This window comes from Castor canadensis, chromosome 9 (assembly GCF_047511655.1).
Source record: "Castor canadensis chromosome 9, mCasCan1.hap1v2, whole genome shotgun sequence".
In the NCBI taxonomy this organism is placed as follows: Eukaryota; Metazoa; Chordata; class Mammalia; order Rodentia; family Castoridae; genus Castor; species Castor canadensis.
The window spans coordinates 19016218-19038722 of NC_133394.1; the positions used below are offsets into that span (position 1 = coordinate 19016218).

The window sequence follows — 22505 nt, forward strand, 5'->3', positions numbered from 1 at the left end:
ATTGTGAGCTTGAGGCCAGCCAGGGCAATATGTGACTCTACTTTTTATTTAAGAAAAAAAGAAAAGAAAACCACAAAAAACTATTTTATTGGGCTGGGGATGTAGCTGAGTGGCAGAGCTGCTGCTGAGCAATGGTGAGGCACTGGGTTCAATCCCCAGCATTGCAAAAACCAAAACCACAAGACATACAAGCAAAAAAAGGAGATAATAATGCCCATCCTAGAGAGTTTCTGTGAGATCAAATAAGATAGCACACGTGAATATGGAATATGGAAGTAACAACCAATACTTTGTAGTGGTGTTTCTATGCCGAGGCTGTGTCAGCTCTCGTCTAGGAACTATGGGGAGGTTCTGTAGGTAGGTGGACAAGGTATGTGTCTGCAAAGCCACCAACAATGGCTTTCTGACAAATATGTATCTGTCTCATGGAAAAATCAAACAATGAGTCATGAAGCATTGCTTGTACAAAAAAGAAGTGCAAGAAGCCGGAAAGGCGTGCACAGTCTTTGAGACTCATGGTGGGGGTTATATTAGGGTTTCTTGTCTTCTCGAATCATAGAAGTCTGAATGGAGACTTAGTGGTTCACAGGCCACAATGTGGGACAAGTGAGGTGGATGTCAGGGAGGCCCATGTGCTCCTGTACCTCCTGTGCTGTCTAGTGTCTCTGTGTCAGTTTTCTCTGTGTGGCCTGGGGTGCAGCTGTTGCAAGCCAGAGATCACCAGAAAGAGAACCTGAGCTTTCCCCTTCAGCCTAAATTCTCAAAATCCCAGGAGTGGTTCTGGTTGGCCTTGTTTGTGGGATACTCCTGTCCTTGGGGTCTTGGGTATTGGCAGCCCTTCTAATTGGGCTAAGGAAGATGAACAGATTTTTTTTTTTTTTTGGCAATAGTGTGGATTGAACTCAGGGCCTCTTACTTACTAGACAGTTGCTCTACCACTTGCCACACCCCTAGTTCTTTTGCTTTAGTTTGATTTTAGATTGGGTCTCACTGGCCTTGGACAATGATCCTCCTATCTCTGATTCTCCTACCTCTGCCTCCTGACTAGCTGGGATTACTGGTATGAACCACCATGCCCTACCCTAGGAGAAGTTTTTACAAGAAGGATTGTGGCATTCTTCGAAGAAAGGAAAGGTGCTGGACAGTAAAAACTGGAGGTCATTTACTTTGGAGGGGGAAGAAGGGAGTTTGCACTGCTTCAGGGAGAGGTGTTTAGAACACGTATGTAGAGCGCCGAACCAAAGGCACAGGATCCAGAAAGAGAACATGGTTTGTGTTAGTGAGACGGGAAGGTAGACTCAGGGCAGATGATCTGAAGTAGTTGCTTCAGGAGTCCCCACTAATTTGGTACGAAATAACCCTGAGACTGTCATCAGTCTGTCATAATCATTGTGGATCCTGACTTTTACGCTTTAAAGTAGATTTCATATTGAAGGCCAATGACTTGAATTGGTAACCAGAGGCTCAAGTGAATGCCATTGGGAGGTTACATACATTGATCGTAGAAAAGGTGGTCTTTGTAGTCAAGAGGCCTGTATCCACCCTGGCACCTCCTTAATCCCTAGGTGTCTTTGGGTATCCACGCTGAACAGAATCTTATCTTTCCCATAGAAATACCACACACTGTATTTCAGAGTAACCAATAGATAATCCAGGTAAAAATTTGCTTTCAAATGAATTCCAAGTAATAAATGTGGGAAGAAAGAAAGAAAATATTACCATTTTGTTACCCTGAAGAAATAGAAGCTCTAAGGGATGATTGTCAGTAGTTGCTAAAATTATTAGAAGCTTAGAGTGTTGATTGAGGGTCCTGGTTCAATCCCCAGCCTCCCCCTCCCCCACTACAAAACAAACAAGAAAAGCTCTTAGATCAGAAGTTTCTAGGGAAGTTCATAATTGATAGATTGGTCCAATATAGATGTTCACTACTGATAGGACTTTATCATTAAAAAAAAAAAGAAGCTAATGTGACTGACACGTCTCCCAATTTAGTGCAAGGAACACTATGGAGTTCCTTGTCAAATAAGCGACCATGATTTTGCTCAAGCCTGTAGATCTAGCCACAGGTCTTCCAGAAGATCAAGAAGAAGAGGGACCGTGTTAAACAATCAGTGGAGATGTAATCAGACACATCCAGAATTTGGAAGTTTCTGTGTGACATATTGCCCTATGGCACATACTGCTCTGTTTAGTAAGTAGCCAGAAAGTAGGAAGAGTAATTATTAATAGACAACATCAGATATGTTTGGATCTTGATTTGGATAAATCAACTTTAAAATTTAAACAAAATTATGAAGACAGTTTGAACTGATGATAGTTAAATTAAGGGACTGTTTTTCGTTAAGGGAATGATAGTAGTATCTATAAAAAGGAGTCTGTTTTTTTTGTTTTTTGGTGGTACTGAGTGGGGATTGAATTCAGGGTCTCTATCCACATTCTGAGCCTCTAATAATTTGAATCCTTCCTGTTCTCACCAGTCTTTGGAAATCACTTCTTTGGGCTTTTCATTTGAGAACTAATGAAAGTCTCTTCACTTGGAAGACAGAAATTGTAAAATGACCGGGAGTTTAGCAAAGATTGCTCGCTTCTTCCTCACATATTGGTGTGTGTATGAAGTGATGTGGCTGAATTTGAGGAGTCATTGGCAAATTATCTTTTCATGACATCTTTGTCAAGCAGACAAAATTATGAAAAGGTCAATATTTTTATTGTAGAGAGGGCTCTATCTTTCAGCTTTTAAAGTGTGGTCATAAAATGTCCAAGTGAGCTGAAACTTGGCTCAGAGAGAGCCACCACAAAGATCTCAGTGGTGAATATTTTCTGTTCTACAGTGTTAGAAAGAATGAGATTTTATTTCCTAAACTCAATCTATTTTTATCATTTTTCCTTAAAAACCTGCCAGGTGCAGTAGTCCACACTTGTAATCCTAGCTACTCAGGGGGTGGAGATCAGGAGGATTGCTGTTCTAGGCAGTCTAGCAAAAAGTTTGCAAAACCCCATCTCAATAAAAGCTTGTAACGGAGAAAAACTGAAACCATTCCCTCTAAAATCAGGAACCAGACAAGGATGTCCATTATCTCCACTCCTATTCAACATAGTACTGGAATTCCTAGCCAGAGCAATTAGGCAAGAAGAAGGAATAAAAGGAATACAAATAGGTAAAGAAACTGTCAAAATATCCCTATTTGCAGACGACATGATCCTATACCTTAAAGACCCAAAAAACTCTACTCAAAAGCTTCTAGACATCATCAATAGCTACAGCAAGGTAGCAGATATAAAATCAACATAGAAAAATCATTAGCATTTCTATACACTAACAATGAGCAAACTGAAAAAGAATGTATGAAAACAATTCCATTTACAATAGCCTCAAAAAAAGTCAAATACCTAGGTGTAAACCTAACAAAAGATGTGAGTGACCTCTACAAGGAAAACTATACACTTCTAAAGAAAGAGATTGAGGAAGACTATAGAAAGTGGACAGACCTCCCATGCTCATGGATTGGTAGAATCAACATAGTAAAAATGTCTATACTCCCAAAAGTAATTTACATGTTTAATGCAATTCCCATCAAAATTCCAATGACATTCATTAAAGAGATTGAAAAATCTAGCATTAAATTTATATGGAAACACAAGAGGCCACGAATAGCCAAGGCAATACTCAGTCAAAAGAACAATGCTGGAGGTATCACAATACCTGACTTCAAACTATATTACAAAGCAGTAACAATAAAAACAGCATGGTACTGCCACAAAAACAGACATGAAGACCAGTGGAAAAGAGTAGAGGACCCAGATATGAAGCCATACAACTATAACCAACTTGTCTTTGACAAAGGAGCTAAAAATATACGATGGAGAAATAGCAGCCTCTTCCACAAAAACTGCTGGGAAAACTGGTTAGCAGTCTGCAAAAAACTGAAACTAGATCCATGTATATCACCCTATACCAAGATTAATGCAAAATGGATCAAGGATCTTAATATCAGACCACAAACTCTAAAGTTGATACAGGAAAGAGTAGGAACTACTCTGGAGTTAGTAGGTATAGGTAAGAACTTTCTCAACAAAACCCCAGTAGCAGAGCAACTAAGAGATAGCATAGATAAATGGGACCTCATAAAACTAAAAAGCTTCTGTTCATCAAAAGAAATGGTCTCTAAACTGAAGAGAACACCCACAGAGTGGGAGAAAATATTTGCCAGCTATACATCAGACAAAGGACTGATAACCAGAATATATAGGGAACTTAAAAAACTAAATTCTCCCAAAACTAATGAACCAATAAAGAAATGGGCAAGTGAACTAAACAGAACTTTCTCAAAAGAAGAAATTCAAATGGCCAAAAAACATGAAAAAATGCTCACCATCTCTAGCAATAAAGGAAATGCAAATTAAAACCACACTAAGATTCCACTTCATCCCTGTTAGAACAGCCATCATCAGCAACACCACCAACAACAGGTGTTGGTGAGGATGCGGGGGAAAAAAGGAACCCTCTTACACTGTTGGTGGGAATGTAAACTAGTACAACCACTCTGGAAAAAAATTTGGAGGCTACTTAAAAAGCTAAACATTGATCTACCATTTGATCCAGCAATACCACTCTTGGGGATATACCCAAAAGACTGTGACACAGGTTACTCCAGAGGCACCTGCACACCCATGTTTATTGCGGCACTATTCACAATAGCCAAGTTATGGAAACAGTCAAGATGCCCCACCACTGACGAATGGATTAAGAAAATGTGGTATCTATACACAATGGAATTTTATGCAGCCATGAAGAAGAACGAAATGTTATCATTTGCTGGTAAATGGATGGAATTGAAAACATCATTCTGAGTGAGGTTAGCCTGGCCCAAAAGACCAAAAATCTTATGTTCTCCCTCATATGTGGACATTAGATCAAAGGCAAACACAACAAGGGGATTGGACTTTGAGCACATGATAAAAGCCAGAGCATACAAGGGAGGGGTAAGGATAGGTAAGACACCTAAAAAACTAGCTAGCATTTGTTGCCCTTAACGCAGAGAAACTAAAGCAGATACCTTAAAAGCAACTGAGGCCAATAGGAGAAGGGGACCAGGAACTAGAGAAAAGGTGAGATCAAAAAGAATTAACCTAGAAGGTAACACACATGCACAGGAAATTAATGTGAGTCAACTCCCTGTATAGCTATCCTTATCTCAACCAGCAAAAACTCTTGTTCCTTCGTATTATTGCTTATACTCTCTCTTCAAGAAAATTAGAGATAAGGGCAAAATAGTTTCTGCTGGGTTGGGGGGGGAGAGGGAGGGGGCGGAGTGGGTGGTAAGGGAGGGGGTGGAGTGGGTGGTAAGGGAGGGGGTGGGGGCAGGGGGGAGAAATGACCCAAGCCTTGTATGCACATATGAATAATGAAACAATAATAAAAAAAAATAAAAGCTGGTAATGGTGACACATGTCAGTCATCCCAGCTATGTAGGAGGTGTAGGTAGGAGATCTTGATCCAGGCCCGCCCAGACATAAACGTGCAATCCTATTTGAAAAATAACTAAAGCAAAAAGGGCTGGAGGTATGGCTCAAGTGGTACTATTTAAATATAATCACACAATGCAGAGCACAGCACTTCTCAAAGAGCAATTGATAATATTTCTTAAAACATCAGTGTCTGCTCAGTTCACGCTTAAACATATATGTTAAAATGATGGCGACTGTCAAGATAGTACTGTTAAAGTTTGCTCAACTTGCTTCTTTTAGACTTCAGTGCCTTCATGATTTGCTTTTTTAGAGAATGAATATAGAAATTCATGTGCAGAATCCCTGTTTCAATAACACCTGGGTTGTGACTTTGATCACCCAAAGCAGTATGTTTAAAGTGCACTTAGCCTTTACAAGTCAGTTTTTTGGCTTAGTAGGGTTTTATATTCTTTCTTAGTAATTTTTGTATTGAATTTCTTTCCAAACCAAGAGCTGCATTTTATAGTGGGTGGTATAAACTCCAGTTCCAAAATCTCAAAATTAGACTCTCTTTTTTTAGCTCATGGAATTAGAATTAAGATGGTACATTTGCTGTTGATATATGAGACTGGTAAAATCCCAGCTCTCCTTTGTTTGTGCTGAGCTGTCGTGTACATTGTTTAGAATAAATTGCATACAAAAACACATGGCCATTTCAGCATAAAATTAGGCCTTTTGAGGTATATGTGTTAAAAGGAAAATATCTGGAGATGCCCTAAATTCATTGACAAGGTCTGGAGGATGGACAGGAGGAGAGATAAGGGAGGTTAACCAGCTAGCAGCTTTGGGCCAAACCGCCATGACCATTTCACATTCCTGTGTGTGTTGAAGCCTTGCTGTAAATACCATCGCTGTGGGTTCCAGTGTGCCACTGCACCACGTGTGTGAGCTGTGAGATTGTTCACCCCTGACCCAGAAAGAGCAGTACTTCTTGTGATTGTCCCCAACCCTCTCTACCCTGTTACCCTGCCCCTCTTATCTATAGCCCTTTAGGCTCGATGCAATCAGTTTATGCTTCCCCTCTCAGGTTCTCATTATGATAAGAGTCTGTACTCTCACTCAGGTCAGTGGACTGATTTTCAGTTGTTCTTCAGCCTTGCTACTGTTAGATGTGGGTACATGTCCCAGGACCTGGTCCTTTTTCTAGCTAGCATCTGTAACAGCTTAGAAAACTACTTTATTTCAGAGGTCTTCTGTCTCAAAAGTTTTAGTTTAACATGTGTTCATATAGTTTATATATTAGTAAGGCTGACACATTTTGAACTTATTACATTGTGTCAAAGGACAAAATTTAGGAACAATTTAATTTAATGATTTCCTTTACTTTTTTGAGGGTTGGGGACAAGGTCTTGCTATGTAACCTAGACTGACCTGGAACTCATCTCTTCCTGGTTTATCCTCCTTAGTGCTGGGGTAACAGATGTGTGCCACCATGCCTGGCTTAAGTTGTAATGGACATAAAAATTGTATGTATTTATGGTGTACAATGTGATAATTTAGTGCATGTATACAGTGGAGCCTTTTCTAGTTGTTTATAACATCCATAATAAGCTCTTGTGAACTAGTCATCCTATAGTGTTATATCACACTTGAACTTATTCCTCCTATCTAGCTGTATTTTGGTGCCCATTAGCTAACCTCCTTCTTTCCACCTAGACCCCTTCTAGCCCCTAGTAATCCTTGTTCTACTCTCTTCTTGAGCTCAACCTTTTAGTGTCCCTGTATGAGTGAGAAATGCAATATTTCCCATTCTGTACTTGGCTTCATTTTTTAATTGAACAACACTTCATTCCGTAAAATAGAAAAAGTGCTAAGATGGCCGCAGAAAGAAGGTTGGTTTTTATAGACAGAGCAGAGCTTAAAGCAAGCAGAAACAGCTGAAAGCAGATTGGTCATTTCAAAATTTATTTTAAGGCAGAGACAGAACGATAGGAAAATAACTGATTAGTTCACATCAGGTTATTTCTTTTGTACAAGGATTAAAGCAGAGGGAGTTTTAGTATCATAATAGAAACTGGCTTGTTTGGGAAATTTGGCTGTTAATCTCTAAGCCTGTTTTCTTGGAAGATCAGATAAACAGCTTGGTCTGGCCTTGGTGGTGGGGTACTCTAGTGTGAGTGACTCCATTTTGTCTTTTAGTTTAGTCTTCTGTTCAGGAACTTAGTCCAAAGCAATGACTTTCCATAATTTTTGTTTAATAATTGCTATGACATTGTAACCCAGACTTATATTGTAACCAGATTTATGGGAAGGCTTTATTTTCTGGAGGGTGTGAACTGCAGATGACATATTGTAGTAATATAGATATAAAAATGACTTTTCCCTACAAGGAAAGACATCATTGAAGGAAAAGAGCTAAATCTTTGCAAGCTTCTTAGACATTCTAGTTGCTTACTAAATGGTTTATTATGAAGCTTCATGGTAATTATTAAATTTCTCAACTATCCCATCCTTTCAGAGTTGTAAAATTACACAATTATGTTCTCTGGAATAAAGGGAGAAATGATATATGGAAATAATCAAGATAGTGATTTACATTTCACTTGATATATATTATCGTGATAATCTGGTCTGCATTTTATAGGCTGTGCTTTCGTATAAGGAAGAAATATTTGCTCAGTAATATTTCTTAAGGTATTCATTGTTTTGTTACTCAAGTGTACATAGTTTGTCAGGAATATACATTTTTATGTAACATGAGATACTTCTGGAGTTTTGTTTTTCTCTTTGCTGCTTTTTCCTCATTATCTTAAATATGCTTCTGAAATGCCATCAACATGATATAGAAAGCTGTTCTGAAAAGAACCCTAACATTCATGTGATGTTTTCCAGCTTGCCAATGGTTAAGAAAATCTTTGACAGAACCAAAGCCTATCTTCCAGCAAGTAATGAATCCAGAGTTTCTAGTTTTTTCTGATTTCACATCCTTTGCACCTTTCTGATCATCCATTTATCTGTGTTATAGTAACCTCTTCACTGGCCTTTCTGCTTCTACCTTGGCCACTCCCCAGTGGTTCTTCAGGCTGCCTTGAGTGAAAGAACCAGGCAATCACTGTGGAGTGCAACATAGATTCCACCATGTCCTTCTCCTTCTTCTGTCCTCTTCCCATTGGAAATGTTTGGAGCTTCTCTTCACTCTTAGGGTAAATAAAGATCCAAGGCTCTCTAGTGGCCTTTCCAGAACCATCTCATACCACTCTCTCACTAACTGAACACTTAAGGACCGTTGTCTTTCTTTCAGACCTTTTAACATGTCATACTCTTTTAAAAGACCACCAGGCCTTTGCACATGCTGTTCTTTCTTCTTGGAACACCTCTCTTCCCCTCCTCACCATCTGTTCATAGCTCTGCCTCAGTCTCATTTGCCTCAACTTCTGTTTAGCTTCAGCTCAACTTTAATTTCTTGGGAAGTCTCTATGCAGTCAGGTCTTATTGTGATAGGCTTTACATCATCATGGATCTTTTTCTAATTGGATTTATTGGTTGTAATTTATATGCTTTTGTTAATTATTTTCATACTTGACTATATACATCATGAGGGGAGATAGTGGACCTGTTTTTGATCATCATTATATTTCCAACACTAGCACACATTAGGTAACCATAAGTATTTGTTGAATGAATGAATAACATCAAAGGATGAATCAGATATGGCTGTTAGCCAGTTAATTGAGTGCATACACAACACTAATGTCAAAGATACTTAAAAAAAATGAAATGGGCCTTCAAAGAAATCATCTAGGATATTGCCTTGTCATTCCATAGCTGCTTTTGTTGCAAAGGAGTTTTAGAATAATTCTGGAGAATTCTCTGTAGAAACACAATCATCCCTCTGTATCTGCAGGTGACAGGTTCCAGGACTCTTCAAGGATAATGACATTTGCAGATATTCAAGTCTGTTGCATAAAATGGTATATTTCCATATAACCTATGCACATCCTCCTGTATATGTTAAATCATTTCTAGATTACATATAATACCTAATACAGCATAAGCACTTTGTAAATAGTAACTGTGTTACTCAGGGAATAATGATATACACAGAAAAAATATGTACCTGTTCAGGATTGTTTTGAATATTTTTGATCTGATTTGTAACCTGCAGATATGATTTACAAGCCACTTAAGAAAAGCACATATCCTTTTGATTAAAAATAATATTCAGCTTTTGAGGATTTTCTTTATTTCCTAAAAGTGCTTTCAACCAACATATATCAAATTCTACTTTCAAAGGACCAGATCTGCTATAGTTGAAAATTTTAAAAGAATGTTTTATGCATGATGACAACCCTGAAAGAGTTGTTCCTAAAATGTTTTGAGCATTGGAGGGCATTTTTGTAATAAGAATGTAATCTTTGAAGAGACTGACACTCTTGTAGACATGTGGCTTTTCTGTTAAAATCTTTCATAAAGACTCTTCATGCAGGAAGAATATTTCAGTTTTGCTTCTGGTATGAGGTAAAGGGATGTGTTTTACTTTAAGTCATTCACTTCATCTTTGTGCTTTTTGTTCTTCCTGGGCAAAATAAAACTTGCAGAATTTGTTTTCCACTAGAAAGGAAAGTAATAAGGGATCGAATTAATTCTAAAGTGCTTTAAATTCCTCAGATGTTGACTTCTATGTTTAGGAAAATTCTCTGCTAGCATGAACAAGTGCAGAACTGGGACCACATTCTTTAATTGAAAAATAACTGGGATTTTTGCCAAGTTCCATTGTTCCATACTTCTGTTGACTTAGCGACTAGCACTTGACCTCTTTTGTGCCCTTTTACCATCTGATTTTGGAAGAAAGTTATTGGGTGTGCTACTTTTCTCTAGTAGTCCCAGTCAGCATTGATTTTTAAGCAGGAGGAACTGAGTTTAAAATAATACACATTTGCCTGTGAGTTTTTGTCATTTAGATACACTAAAATGGTAAAGGCACTATGGAAGATTATCTTTAAGCAGGATATTTGTCACCACTCCATTCAGGTCACCACTAGCATTATAGACTTTTTGCTTGTTCAGTCAGCATGATTTAGATGCTTTCAGAATCATGGACAGCTCTGCAAGCTGCGGTGTTTGGTGGGAAGCCCAAGTTGTATGATCAGTGACAGAAGTTCTTTTGACTGGTTTTCCTGCTGTCCTTGTTTGCCCTTGGGCCACAGAGGCTTAGCTTGTATTTGCTTTTTGTGTCATATACTACTCACTGGTAAGAGCATACATTTTCCTCCTGCTTCAGTTCTGACAGTATTTCCTTCTGCAAATACATTTTCTGTGCCTCACAATAATAATCAAGATTTATGAGAGAATAATCTTTTGAACTTGGTCTTTAAAGAGTGGTTCTTTGCTAAATATCTCCTTTGGCAGGTCACTGCTTTTTGATCAGTAAGGCTGGTAGAAGAAAACTTTTTACTGTTTGTGAGGAGGACTTGTGTATTCTCTGTCTGCGTAGGTGAATCTCAGCCAACCCTCCTGGGGTTGAAGTCACTGCCTTTTACCTGCATAGCTGGTATTCATCTGTGTGAGCCCTGGCCAGCCACTCTCTGCCTCCAAATGGAATTGTCCCCAAAGGGATTTGAATAATGTCACATGCATTTTGACTGGGATGCACTTACATTTGGATTAAGCTGTTTATTGCTATGATTATTAAATCATCCATTCTTAAGCCATGGTCAGTTATTATGTACTGTATTTAATAGGCACACTTCATGTGCTCATCCCTTACCTGATTGTCCTCCTGTTTCCTGTGTGAGCCTTAGGGGAAAGAGAATTAACTCTTCTGTGTGACCTAGTGACATCTTGGGACATGATTTTGCTGTGGCTCCAAGAAGTCTTGGGAATGATGGCAGTAACATACCAAAGTCACTTGTGCCCACTGGATGAGCACTGGAATGCTGTGAGGTCATGAAATATTAAGGGAGAATTAATGCCTTGCAAACATAATTCCCTGCTATTTCAGATAGTGATCTACCCAAGTCAGGCGGTGTCTATTAGAATCATTCTGACACAAGTTGAATAACTTAAGAGTGGTGAAGAAGGAATGATAAAGGATTCAGGACTGACCTTTCCACTGTAAGGAACTAGGCTGCTTTCACAGCAGGTCACTGATCTCTTAAGGAGGGAGCTGAAATGAGGTTAAGTAATTGAAGACAATCTGTGACAGCTGGGGTCTGAACCAGTCCCCTGACTGTGCAGCTGGTGACCTTGACTTCTCTGCAGGCCTCTTTTCCTCTGTGTTGCATAGGAAATAATAACAGACTCCTGGGCTGGGGCGCAGCTTGGAGGTAGAGCAGTAGAGAATGTGAGCTGTGTACATGAGCCTGGCTTCTGTCCCCAGTATCACAGAACAGCAACAACAGAAAACCAGACTCTCCTTTTTTGAAAAGATGAGACAAATTCAGGTTTAGGAGATAATTTAGTAAATTACTTGAGCTTTCATTGAACCAGTGTTCGTGTAAAATAGCCACGCTGCTTTAAAGGAAATAAAACAGTTTACTGTCAGTCAAATATGAGTGACCATGGCCTAGGAACATGGATTCAGGTTACCCTGAATGAAGTTTTCCATCATGGAAGATGTTACATGAACTTTTATAGTCATAGAACAAAAGAAAGAAGTCAGTACATTCCCCAGGTCCTCTGGTGGGACATCAGGTAGGTGGGCCTCAGTGAAGGTGTGGAAACCTTGAGAATCTTTAGGCTTGGGGGAGGCTAGAGATCTGCTGAGTTAATGATACATTCTGAGAAGTTTATATACTGATCAGATATTAAAGCTAAGGTAATTGACTATTAAAGGGCCCAAGAAAATTTTGGCTCTCCATTACAACATTCCATCTTTCCACAGTCATGGTGTTGTGGTCAGCCAAGGTCAAGCCCTTTGCAGCATCCCTAATATAGATGCAGCTCCTTCAGAGAACTTGACACCAGAAATCCAATTTGAAAGAAATTATCAAAGGGACTGCAGTGTGTCAAGCCCAGTGCCAGGTGCTGGGGAGATCAAGATCACCAACCGTTAGCACTCCTAAGGCATATCAAATAGCTTCTACACAAGACAGGATTTGTTTACCCGCAGACATTTATGTGGTACCTATGGTATGCCAGGACAGGGTTAGAATCGTTCATTCACTCATTCATTCATCTTGAACTTTCAATCATCTACTGTATGCCAGATGCCTTTCTAGATCCTGGGGTTGTAGTAAAGAAGGAAGAAAGTGAGGTTGAGTGGTCTTTCTGGTGGGGAGGAAGTAGACAATGAGTAAATAAGAAAAGACCTACTATGTGAAAAGTTAAAGTGGGATGGTACGCAGAGAGTGACTGAATGCTGTATTAGATTACAAAGATAAGTGCGCTTGGCCTTTGCCCCGAGGTGGCAGACATGTGGACAGCTAGCTACAGTGTAATTCCATAGTGCCATGACCCATGTGTGAGCTCAGTGCTGTGGGTAAAGCTGTGGAGAGCCTGGCATGTCCTTATGAGGCAACTTAGGGATGACAGAGCAGTGTCTCTGGTCAATAGGACCAGATGTGTTGGGGTGGTAACAGGGGAGCAGTCTAAAGTCTGGGCTGGACAGAGAGAGACTGATTAGCTGTCATGATTATGCTTTGGAATTACAGCCCTGGTCAAGTGCAGGGAGGGAGGCAGGAGAGACTGCTTACTTCTCAGGGGAGATCAAGGGAAAGCTTCCTGGGTGAGGTGACATTTAAACATGGCCTTTTAACCTGCGTAGAAGAAGGGAAGGCCATCACATGTGGTATTACATGAGCAAAGTGGAAAGATACGGCTTATCTGGGGAATTGCTTGACTTGGTGAGAGAGAGAGAGAGCGCCCCATGGATTAGGCCTAAAATATCAACTTGCTTCAGGAGAGCAGAAGAGACCTGATATAGGTTTGTGAGTAGACTGAAAGAGTCACAGCCTTAGAAAGTTATTCCATGGATTGAAGTGAGAGACAGCCAGCTACAAAGGCTGTTGTCATGGCCCTGAGGTAAGGGAACTCTGATCTGGGATGTGGATGGTGTCCCTGGGTGAGAGTGGACACAGAGGGCTGGCCGTGGAAGTAGGTCGTTAAGGTGATCTTCTGATGGGAGGTGGGATAGCGAGAGGGCAGAGGAGTGTGACTCTCAGACAGTGTGTGGAACAGCCCTGGGACCTCTTTCACCTGTTGGAATGCCATTGGAAGGTTTTTTCATCACCTCTCTCAGTGCTGTCTCTCGGAGCATCTCATTCACAGTAAGCGGTGGGAAACAGCCTTGCTTCCCTGGAGGAGCGCAGATAGGCGTTCCTGATGGAACATAACAGCCAGTCGCGTTTCCATTTTCACCTTGGCTTCGTGAAACCAAATTCTCTCTTTCCCTGCAGTAACTGTGTGGGTCTTATGGTCTCCATGTTTGAATTCTATTATAGTTTCTTTTACGCTGTCCAGAGTCTTCCTTTTCTACCCTAATTTATGTGTTCTTTGATTATGACTTTTTGTTGTTTTTCTTTAATGAGTTTCTCATAAACCACCTCAAATTTCTTGTAGAATTAGAAGAGGGCTAAGTAATTAATGCCACCATGCTTCTTACTATGAGATATTCCTAGAATGTTATGTAAACCAGTACATAAATAAAAGAACTCATGATAATTTAAATTTCCACTTTTTTTGGGGGGGGCATGGGTTTTGAATTTACAATCCTTCTTATCTTTGCCTCCTGAGTGTTGGGAGGCACACCTGGCTTTTTTGGTTCCTATTAACTTTGTCTTCATCAATAGTTTTTAGGCAAGTAGACTATAGCCAGACTATAAAACTAAATGAGAAATGATGTAACAAGAGACAAGTTCACAAGAAAATATTTCTGTACTGACTTAACTCGTTCTGCCTCTCAGTCAGTTATTTATTCCCAGGGATGTGGATCTTTGCCATAAGAATTGAAATTTTGTTTTGGTCATTCATTCACGAATGTTAAAAGTTGTTCCATTTGAAAACCTAAAGTTAATCTTATTAATGGCCTAGGGCTGATTATTGGAATTTCAGCTAATCCGATTGGCTAATACTTCCATTTCTAATTGATTCATGCAGACCCTGCCCTGGAAGACTGGGCAGGATTTGAGGGTTGTTTACTATTGAGTAATTGGTAGGTCACTGGCAAGGTAAAAAGAACTGACCTTTTTCTGCCTAGATTCTATTGTCTAAGGCGACATCTTTCCTTTTTCATTCTGTAAAAGGAAACCTTTGCTTTCAGTGGCCAGATGAGGAAGTAGGCTCCTTTATAACAAAAGTCTTTTAAAGTAAAATAGCCACATAGTGGTGGTGCAGGCCTGTAATACCAGCACTTAGGAGATTGAGGCAGGATTCTGAGTTCCAGGCCAGCCTGGGCTACATATTGAGGTCTTGTCTCAAAATGAAAAAAAGCAGCCAAATACTTGAAGTGCTATTTGTAACAACTGCATTTGTCCTATTTAGCCTCCAATAAAAATTTTCCCCCAATTTTAGTAAAATGCCCTTCTTCCCTCAAACCACCCTTTCAGTTCTTGTAAAGTAGTGCTGATATAAATTTAAATGGTGAAAAAAAAAAAACCCTTGTAAAATCAAATGAGACTCTTTTTGGGAACTGTCTTTTAAAAATAGCAGTTCCTAGGTAGAAGACATTTTTCTAGTTTTTGGCAGTACTGGGACTTGAACTCAGGGCTTTAAGCTTGCGAGACAGGTGCTCTACCTCATGAGCCCTGACATTTTGTTTCAAAGTGATGACCTATTTCCACTTATATGAAGTATCAAAATGTTAACTTCAAAATGTTTTTGTAATTTGGTTTATAAGAAAAAAATGAATTCAGTTAAGCAATTCCGTGACATTACTTAGACTCTAAACTATATTCCATAAGAAAAATTTATTTTGCAATACAGGGACTTGAACTCAGGGCCTTGTGGTTGTTGGCCGGGCATGCTACCACTTGAGCCACTCTGCCAACCCAAAATGCAGTGATTTAAAACATGGCAGTAATATTTCAGTGTCGTTTCTGTGGATGCTGCAGGCATGGTGTCAGTGCCATGGTAGAGCCAAGCCCTGGTCTTCTGCCTTGCGTCCAAGTTAAATTTCTTGGTTTTCTTTAGAGCTTCTCAGCTGTACTCAAACTAATCATAGTTTATTGTAAAAAAAAAAATACCTTTAGGATATTTGCTATATTAAGCAGAATCTTCTATTAGGAACCACAGCATAAACTTCTTCTGATCTTGGATCTTAAATAGTTGTTCTTTCTCTAAGCACCTGGTTTATTTTTACCCTGTGGACATTGAATCTTAGAACAGATCTTGTTTCCCTCTGCATATTGGCTGCAGCCAAGCTCAGAGTTCCTCCCTCCTCCCTTATGTATCTGCTGGCTTCTCTTCCTCTAACTTGTGTGTACCTTGTCCTAATAGTTTAAATGCTACTTGAAGAGAAGAATTCTCCTACTCTTTATATTCCATATGGTGCTTTGCACGTTTTTGGCAGTTGATAATGGCTGACTTGAGTATTAACAAGCCATTCAAAAATAGTTCCTTGACTGGAGATATAGTATAATGGTAGAGTGCTTGCCTAGCATTGGGCTCCATCCCCAACACTGCCAACCCTCCCTCCAATCCCAAAACAAACAAACAAACAAACAAAAAACCTCCATGATGATAAAGAGAAGGAGAGAGATTGACATGTATAACATGCCAGTAAAGGTCTAAAGTATGCTGAGGGTCAGAAGAGTTGTATGTTTGAAAATATGGTACAATCAAATGGGATGCCCTGAGGCTGAGCAAAAATGCTGAATACAAGAGCCAAATAGGCTGTCTTCCTCTGTATCACACCTACCAATGATCTGTGTACTTAACTATTACTTGGTATGTTTCAGTTCCAGTCTGCCTGGGTGGACCCCTGGGTGAACAGACACATGGCAGATCATAATGGCAGGTGGTGCACAGTCAGCTCCTTTAATGGGAAAGTCCATTGAAATGGAAATGAATCTGGTTAACTGAATGCAAAAACCATCAACTTTAGACCACAGTGGCAACATGTGAGAATGCGTTTTACAAAGTCTATATTGGACTGTTGAGAAGAGGAACCTTTGTTTTTTTTTTTTTTTCAATTTAAAAATGTGTTATATTTTATCAGTTAACACATGCTATATGTTATTGGTCATAATTCTGATAGTAAAACACTCCAGCCATATAATGAAAACAATAATAACCAGAAACAGAACTTAATTCTTTAATTCTTTTCATTGTCATTCTTGATCCTTCTCCCTCTTCCCAAACACAAAGCATAAGATTTGCTAAGTTAAAAACAATAACAAAACCCCCAAATTTGCACTACCACAATTTCATTTAAAAAGGTTTTTTTGCATTAGGGTTTTTTTTTTCTGTTTGCATTAAAGTTTTGAAAGTCTCTTGAAATAGTAATAGTTGAAAACATATCCTTAAGGAGTTTGTTGGATTAATGACATGTAATGTATATAGCATAATAATGGTTATATTATGTAGTTTCAAGTTTTCTTTACTTTAAAGCATGCTTTCTTCAAATGAAGCTTAAACAGTTGCATTCTTGACATCCTGATATGTTCTAATTCTTCTAGACCCAAATGAGAAATTCAGAACTTAGTTTCCAAACTAATGACAAAGATTATGCTCTGAGCAGCTATGCACACTTACTTAGAAGGGAAGGCTTAGTGTTAAATGTACTGACTCTGGGTTGTGCCTTGCAGGGTTGTTCTGCAGATTAAATTCATGACAGAATAGTGCTTGGCAGGAAGTAAACTCTATTTAAGTATTTGCTGTTTTATTATTGATACTATATGACTTAAGCCATTTATTTGTATAGTTGATTTTGTTTTTCATTGCCTTACCTCCCAAAAGGACCTGATTCTCATGAAGCAACTGACATTTTTTTTTTTAAGGCAGGATCTTGCTGTGTAGCCCAGGCTGGCCTCAGAATTGTGCCACCATGCCTGACTTGCAAGTTTGATAAGCAGTTTTGGTTTTGGATCAACCCTGGGCTACACACATGCTAGGCAATTGCTGTGACACTGAGCTACACCTCCAGCCTGGTTTCTGCTTTTAGTAGAAGTTACTGAAAAGCTCAAGAGTTTTGGAACTCCTCTTCTGCCCCAGCTCTCCTCTTTCTAAGATGAAGTTACTTAAATTCTGTGGGTCTTACTTTCCTCATCTGTAAGATGACAGTGTAGGTGGGATGCTAATTGTAAGATGACAGTCCCGGGGTGACAGTGTTCTGATACTTCTTCAAGCCACAATTCTGTGATTCTTAGATTTTACTTGCTGCTTAAGCAAGAAGGTTGGTGGTTATTTGTGTCGGGTTTTTTTTTTAATACTGGGGTTTGAACTCAGGGCCTTACACTTGTCTGCCACTCATGCCTCCAGACCATTTTACTTTAGTTTTCAGGTAGAGTTACTCATATTTTGCCTGAAGCTTGTCTCAGACTGAGATCCTTCTACCCATACCTCCCATGTAGCTAGGATCACAGATGCATGCTACCACACTAGGCTTATTTGTAGAGATGGGGTATCCTTAGGTTTTTGCCAGGACAGGCCTGCCAGCATCCTCCTGATCCCTGCCTTCCAAGTCGTGTGTGATATTAATTGTGCTGGAGGCTCCTTGTTGATTCCAAAGTCCCAACTCTGTAGCTACTGTCCAGTGAAACCACCAGAACTTTCCACTGCTGTCTCACACTGGTGTCCCTTGTCCTTTCTCTACCCAGCAGCCTCTTTCTGAGTGCCTCCTGAAGCCTTCTTTCTCCTCTAAGTCCCTCTGTTCACACTGCACCTGCTTCACCTGGGAGGCCCACCTTTCTTAACTGACTAGGGAAGCTTTTCAGTCTCCCTTGCTGAAACCATCCATATCATGTTTCAGGTCTCCCAAATGCTGTATTATTCTTGAATACTTCATTTGTATATTTGTTGCTTTCCTTACTTATGGTAAACATTTTGAGTGTAGGCACTAATGGAATAATGGAGGTAGGTGTTAGTGAATGACTCACAAATCTCAGCTAAAGCAACGTCTGGTGAACTGTGCTGTGAAACTGACTTTATCTAAGAGCACTTATTAGACTGTGATGAAGTTTCAGGAGGTTTGGAAAATTCTGAGATCAAGTTCTTCCTACTTTTTTGGGGGTATTAAAATGTCCTTAATATTGCATAATAGTTATAATATCTAGTAATAGTAATGGCTTCAAAGGAATGGTTGTTGCTTAGAAAAACAGAAAATTGGCAATTGAATCGGTCATGTGTATGAGTGTACACACACACACAAAGTACTTTATAGATCTGCGAGGTCAGGGGAACAGAGTCTTGGCAATTGCTAGTCCAAGGACCATACATATTCTTTGTCTTAACCCTGGTGGCCATTCTCTCCCCTGCTCATTCTCATAGTGTCCATCATCCAGGGTTGTTTAGACATTGACTTAAAATTCTTGTACTACGGTTATGCAGCTAGTAGATGCATGAAAGTTTCCTTCTGTATATGCAAAAGAGTTTCCTTCCATTTCTTGAACCTCAAAGAGTATTTACCTCTTGTTCAGTGAAGAGGAATGTAGACAGTGGCACCCTGTGCCCTTTCTGAGTAAGTCGACTTTCTGCAGGCCACCCAAAGAGAAATTTTGCACAGCTTTCTAAACTTTTAGGTTGATTAAAGAACTCAGTGAAGACACCAAAGACATCAGTTTGCTCATTTTCTTTCCAAATCTCGAACCATTTCATCTCCTGTTCTATGTTGTAAAGCAAGTTAACACTCTCCGCCTTTTCCTAATTGTTTCATAATTTCAAGTTTTCATCGACTTTCATCTGATTCACTGCATGTTTACTTTTGGATTTTGACATATTAATTATTAGGAGAGCCTGAGCACATATAATCTTAATAGTATTAATAGCCTGTCACTCTGACAGCCTTCTCACATTGGTGTAGAAGGCTGTCAGAGTGACAGGCTGCCAAGATTGCGTGCTGCACAGCTGCTAGTGAAGGGGCTAAGGGGGTGTCTCCCTGGCACAGCAGACGTGGTGTGGTGGTATTGTCAGTTCCAGACAATAGATACCTGCTGTTTTAGTCTGTTTATTGGTTGCCAAGAACAGAGGCCCACTCAAGTTAACTTAAAATTTCCAAAGCTTTAAAATGTAGGATTTAACAGCCAATCTAACTAGTAGTGGACCCATTAGGGACTATGGCATGGGCGAAAGGGTCAAGGGTCATGGTCCTACCTCTTCTCTCATTCTTCCTTCCTCTTTCTCTACTCCCTCTTCTCTCACATAGGCCAGCATGTTTATAGCTGATGGCAGCTATCTGAGTTTTGTTTTAGGTATTTAGTAGAGCCTATGTTTTTCCTCAGTCTAATTCTTGAAGGAGATTTTGATTGACTTTGTACAGCCTATAGCTCCATTCCCTGGGTTCATTGATCTTTTGGGGTTGGGGTAGGGAAGGATTCACATGGTAGGATTTGGGTAGCTTTTAGTTGGATATTGTACCTCCTGCATGGGTTCTTTGCTTTTAATCTATTCTTTCATCTTTCATCTTTGTAACAAATTTTGAGAGATTTCTTTACTATTATCTTACTGAATTTTTATTTTGGCAATCATATTTTATCATTCTCTATAATCATTTTATTCTTGTGCCATATTCTTGTTTAATGACTATAGTGTCTTTAATCTCTGAGTTGTAACAGTATTTCTTTTCAAAGTCCTCTTCTTTTCCTGAATTAACTCTTTCCCCTCAGTGTCTCTCCATGTCACTGATTTTCCTTGTTTGCATATTTGTAATTGAGAATGAGTACTGGTAGAGTTTTCTCTATTCTTTTAAAAGTGATCTATCTATATGTATGTAGAGGATTTCCCCACCTTTCTCTCTTCTTTTTTTTCCCCTCTCTGTGCCTCTCCCCTACATGGAAATTCCAAGTAGAGCTCATGTGTGCGTGTATTTGTAATACCAGGCTATCTGCTGGCTATTTTTGCTTCCACCCAAAAATGCTCCAATGCTGAAGGATTTCTTCTGAGTACCAAAATGTACATCAAAAACCTTTAGGAGGGCTGGCAGAGTGGCTCAAGTGGAAGAGCACCTGCCTTGTAAGAGTGAGGACCTGAGTTCAAATCCCAGTACTGCCAAAAAAAAAAAAAAAAAAGAAAGAAATGAAAAAAGAAAACTTCAGGAGCCACCTCTCACCCTCTGCTGCCCCAGTTGGTTCACTGCATTTGGAAATGAAACCTGACATGTTTGGTCTGTCACCACCCTTGGCCAGGCTGCCCACAGACTTTGTTGGGGAGGCGGAGTGGGCAGTGGGAGTGTTATCAATCATCACCTTGGCCAAATCCTCCTCCCCACTCCACCAAGTTTGTCATGCCCTCCCAGACCTCCCTGGGGTTCTGCAAGCAGATTGTCTGTTCATGGCGGCCTTGGGTGGTAGCTTTCTTCTTTGTGTCACCTGTCAGCACATTCCTGTTCTCTGTTCTGTTTTCCAGATGTTTGTTGAAAACTCTTGTCCACTTAAAGTTCTTTCCCAACAAGTTCTTTTCAATCTTGGGGAATTCTTCTGTTGTGTTATTTGATACTTTTATTTCACTCAGGGCCCTGGAGGGACAACCAGGCTATCTATCAATTGATCGTCTTGAAATCTAAGCTTTAGTTCTTTAAAAAAAAATTTGATTTGTCTTTTATTTTGCTTTTTTAAAACAAGAAGCATACATATAAATGTCTAAATGCGTGTATAATGTGAAGAAAATTAACAAAGTGAACATTGATTCATACCACGTACCTTCAGAAATGGAGTGTTTCATTGTCAGTGCCTGGACACCCGGTGTCCTCCTTTGCTGTGTCCCTTTGATCTCTCTGTCTCCTGTGATAGCTATTGTCAGACCCATTTTAGTCATTCCCTTGCTCTTCAAAAAATGCATTTGCTTTTTATGTATTTATTTATAAACAGTGTTTAATTTTAGCTGCTTTTGCTCTTTCTGCAAATGGAATCACATAACATACACTCTTAAACCCCTTGCTGTTTTAGTCAAGATTGTGTTTTGAGGTTCAGCCATGTTTATTCATGAAGCTGCACCTTACCTGTTTTTGCTGTCATGTAGTATTTCACTGTAAGCATTTATATATACCAAAACTTAATCATCTTTTAAATTGGCTTATAAAATTATGTGTATTTGAGTACAACATGAAGTTTTGAAGATCATATGCATTGTGGAATGACTAAATTTAACTAATTAAAATCATATACATCAGTTCACATGGCATTTTTGTGTTGAGAGCACTTTACCTCACTATTAGCATTCTTCTCCTTTCTTCTTTTTCTTTTGCACTGAGGGACTGAGGATGTAACCCAGAGCCTCATGACCGCTAGGCAAATGTTCTTCTACTGAGCTGTTCTTACAGCCCAGTGTTTTTCAGGAATACTATATATTGTTAACTATGTCACCATGTCCTACTGTAGGTCTCTTGAACTTACTATTGCAACTTGAACTTTTGTATTCTTTGATCAGCATCTCCCTAATTTTCCAATATCAAATTAATGTATTTTCCATACCACCCAGGTTTTTAGTTCTTGGTAGTTGTTGACTGGGTAGGAGTCCTGCAGTTTAACTCAGTTTTGACAGTAGTTACCTGGGATTGGTGCCAAACCCACTGGTCATGGGCTGAGTCTTATGAGACTGCCCCAACTTGAAATGCCAGTTCTGAGTAGTGGGTGCCCAGGTTACTCACAATTTCTGTTCATCTTGGGTATAAATCAGAGGTTCCCATGACTTCCTTTTCAGGTGAGATAATTTACTGAGACCCAGGGAAAGTTTACTTACCATTACTGGAGGAGGTGCTGTTTTCTCGCTCCTTCCTTTGTTAGAGCGAGCTCTTTCTCTCACTCCTGGCTATTATTGAATCTAACTGGGCTTAACTGGGGGTGACTGGAGATTCAGAAAAGACGCAGGATAGACAGACAGAAAGTGGGGTCAGGTGTGTTGGGTGCTCGGGTGGAAATGCCCAACCCTAATTGCGTCTTTTCTCTATCTTTATTCTTTAAGACCTT

The 22505-nt window shown here is 39.6% G+C and overlaps 1 protein-coding gene across 4 annotated transcripts in view; it reads left to right on the forward strand.

Annotated features, from left to right (window-relative positions):
- The window catches only part of Fhip1a (FHF complex subunit HOOK interacting protein 1A), a 221584-nt gene that overhangs the window by 10398 nt on the left and 188681 nt on the right, over positions 1-22505 (forward strand). The window contains exon 1 of one of the 4 annotated variants that reach the window (XM_074041279.1): positions 5470-13470. The exons of the other annotated variants lie outside the window; for them this stretch is intronic. The gene's annotated coding sequence lies outside the window, so the exon portion shown is untranslated. Of the gene's footprint in view, positions 1-5469; positions 13471-22505 lie in introns of those variants that run through there. 4 annotated transcript variants of the gene reach the window in all.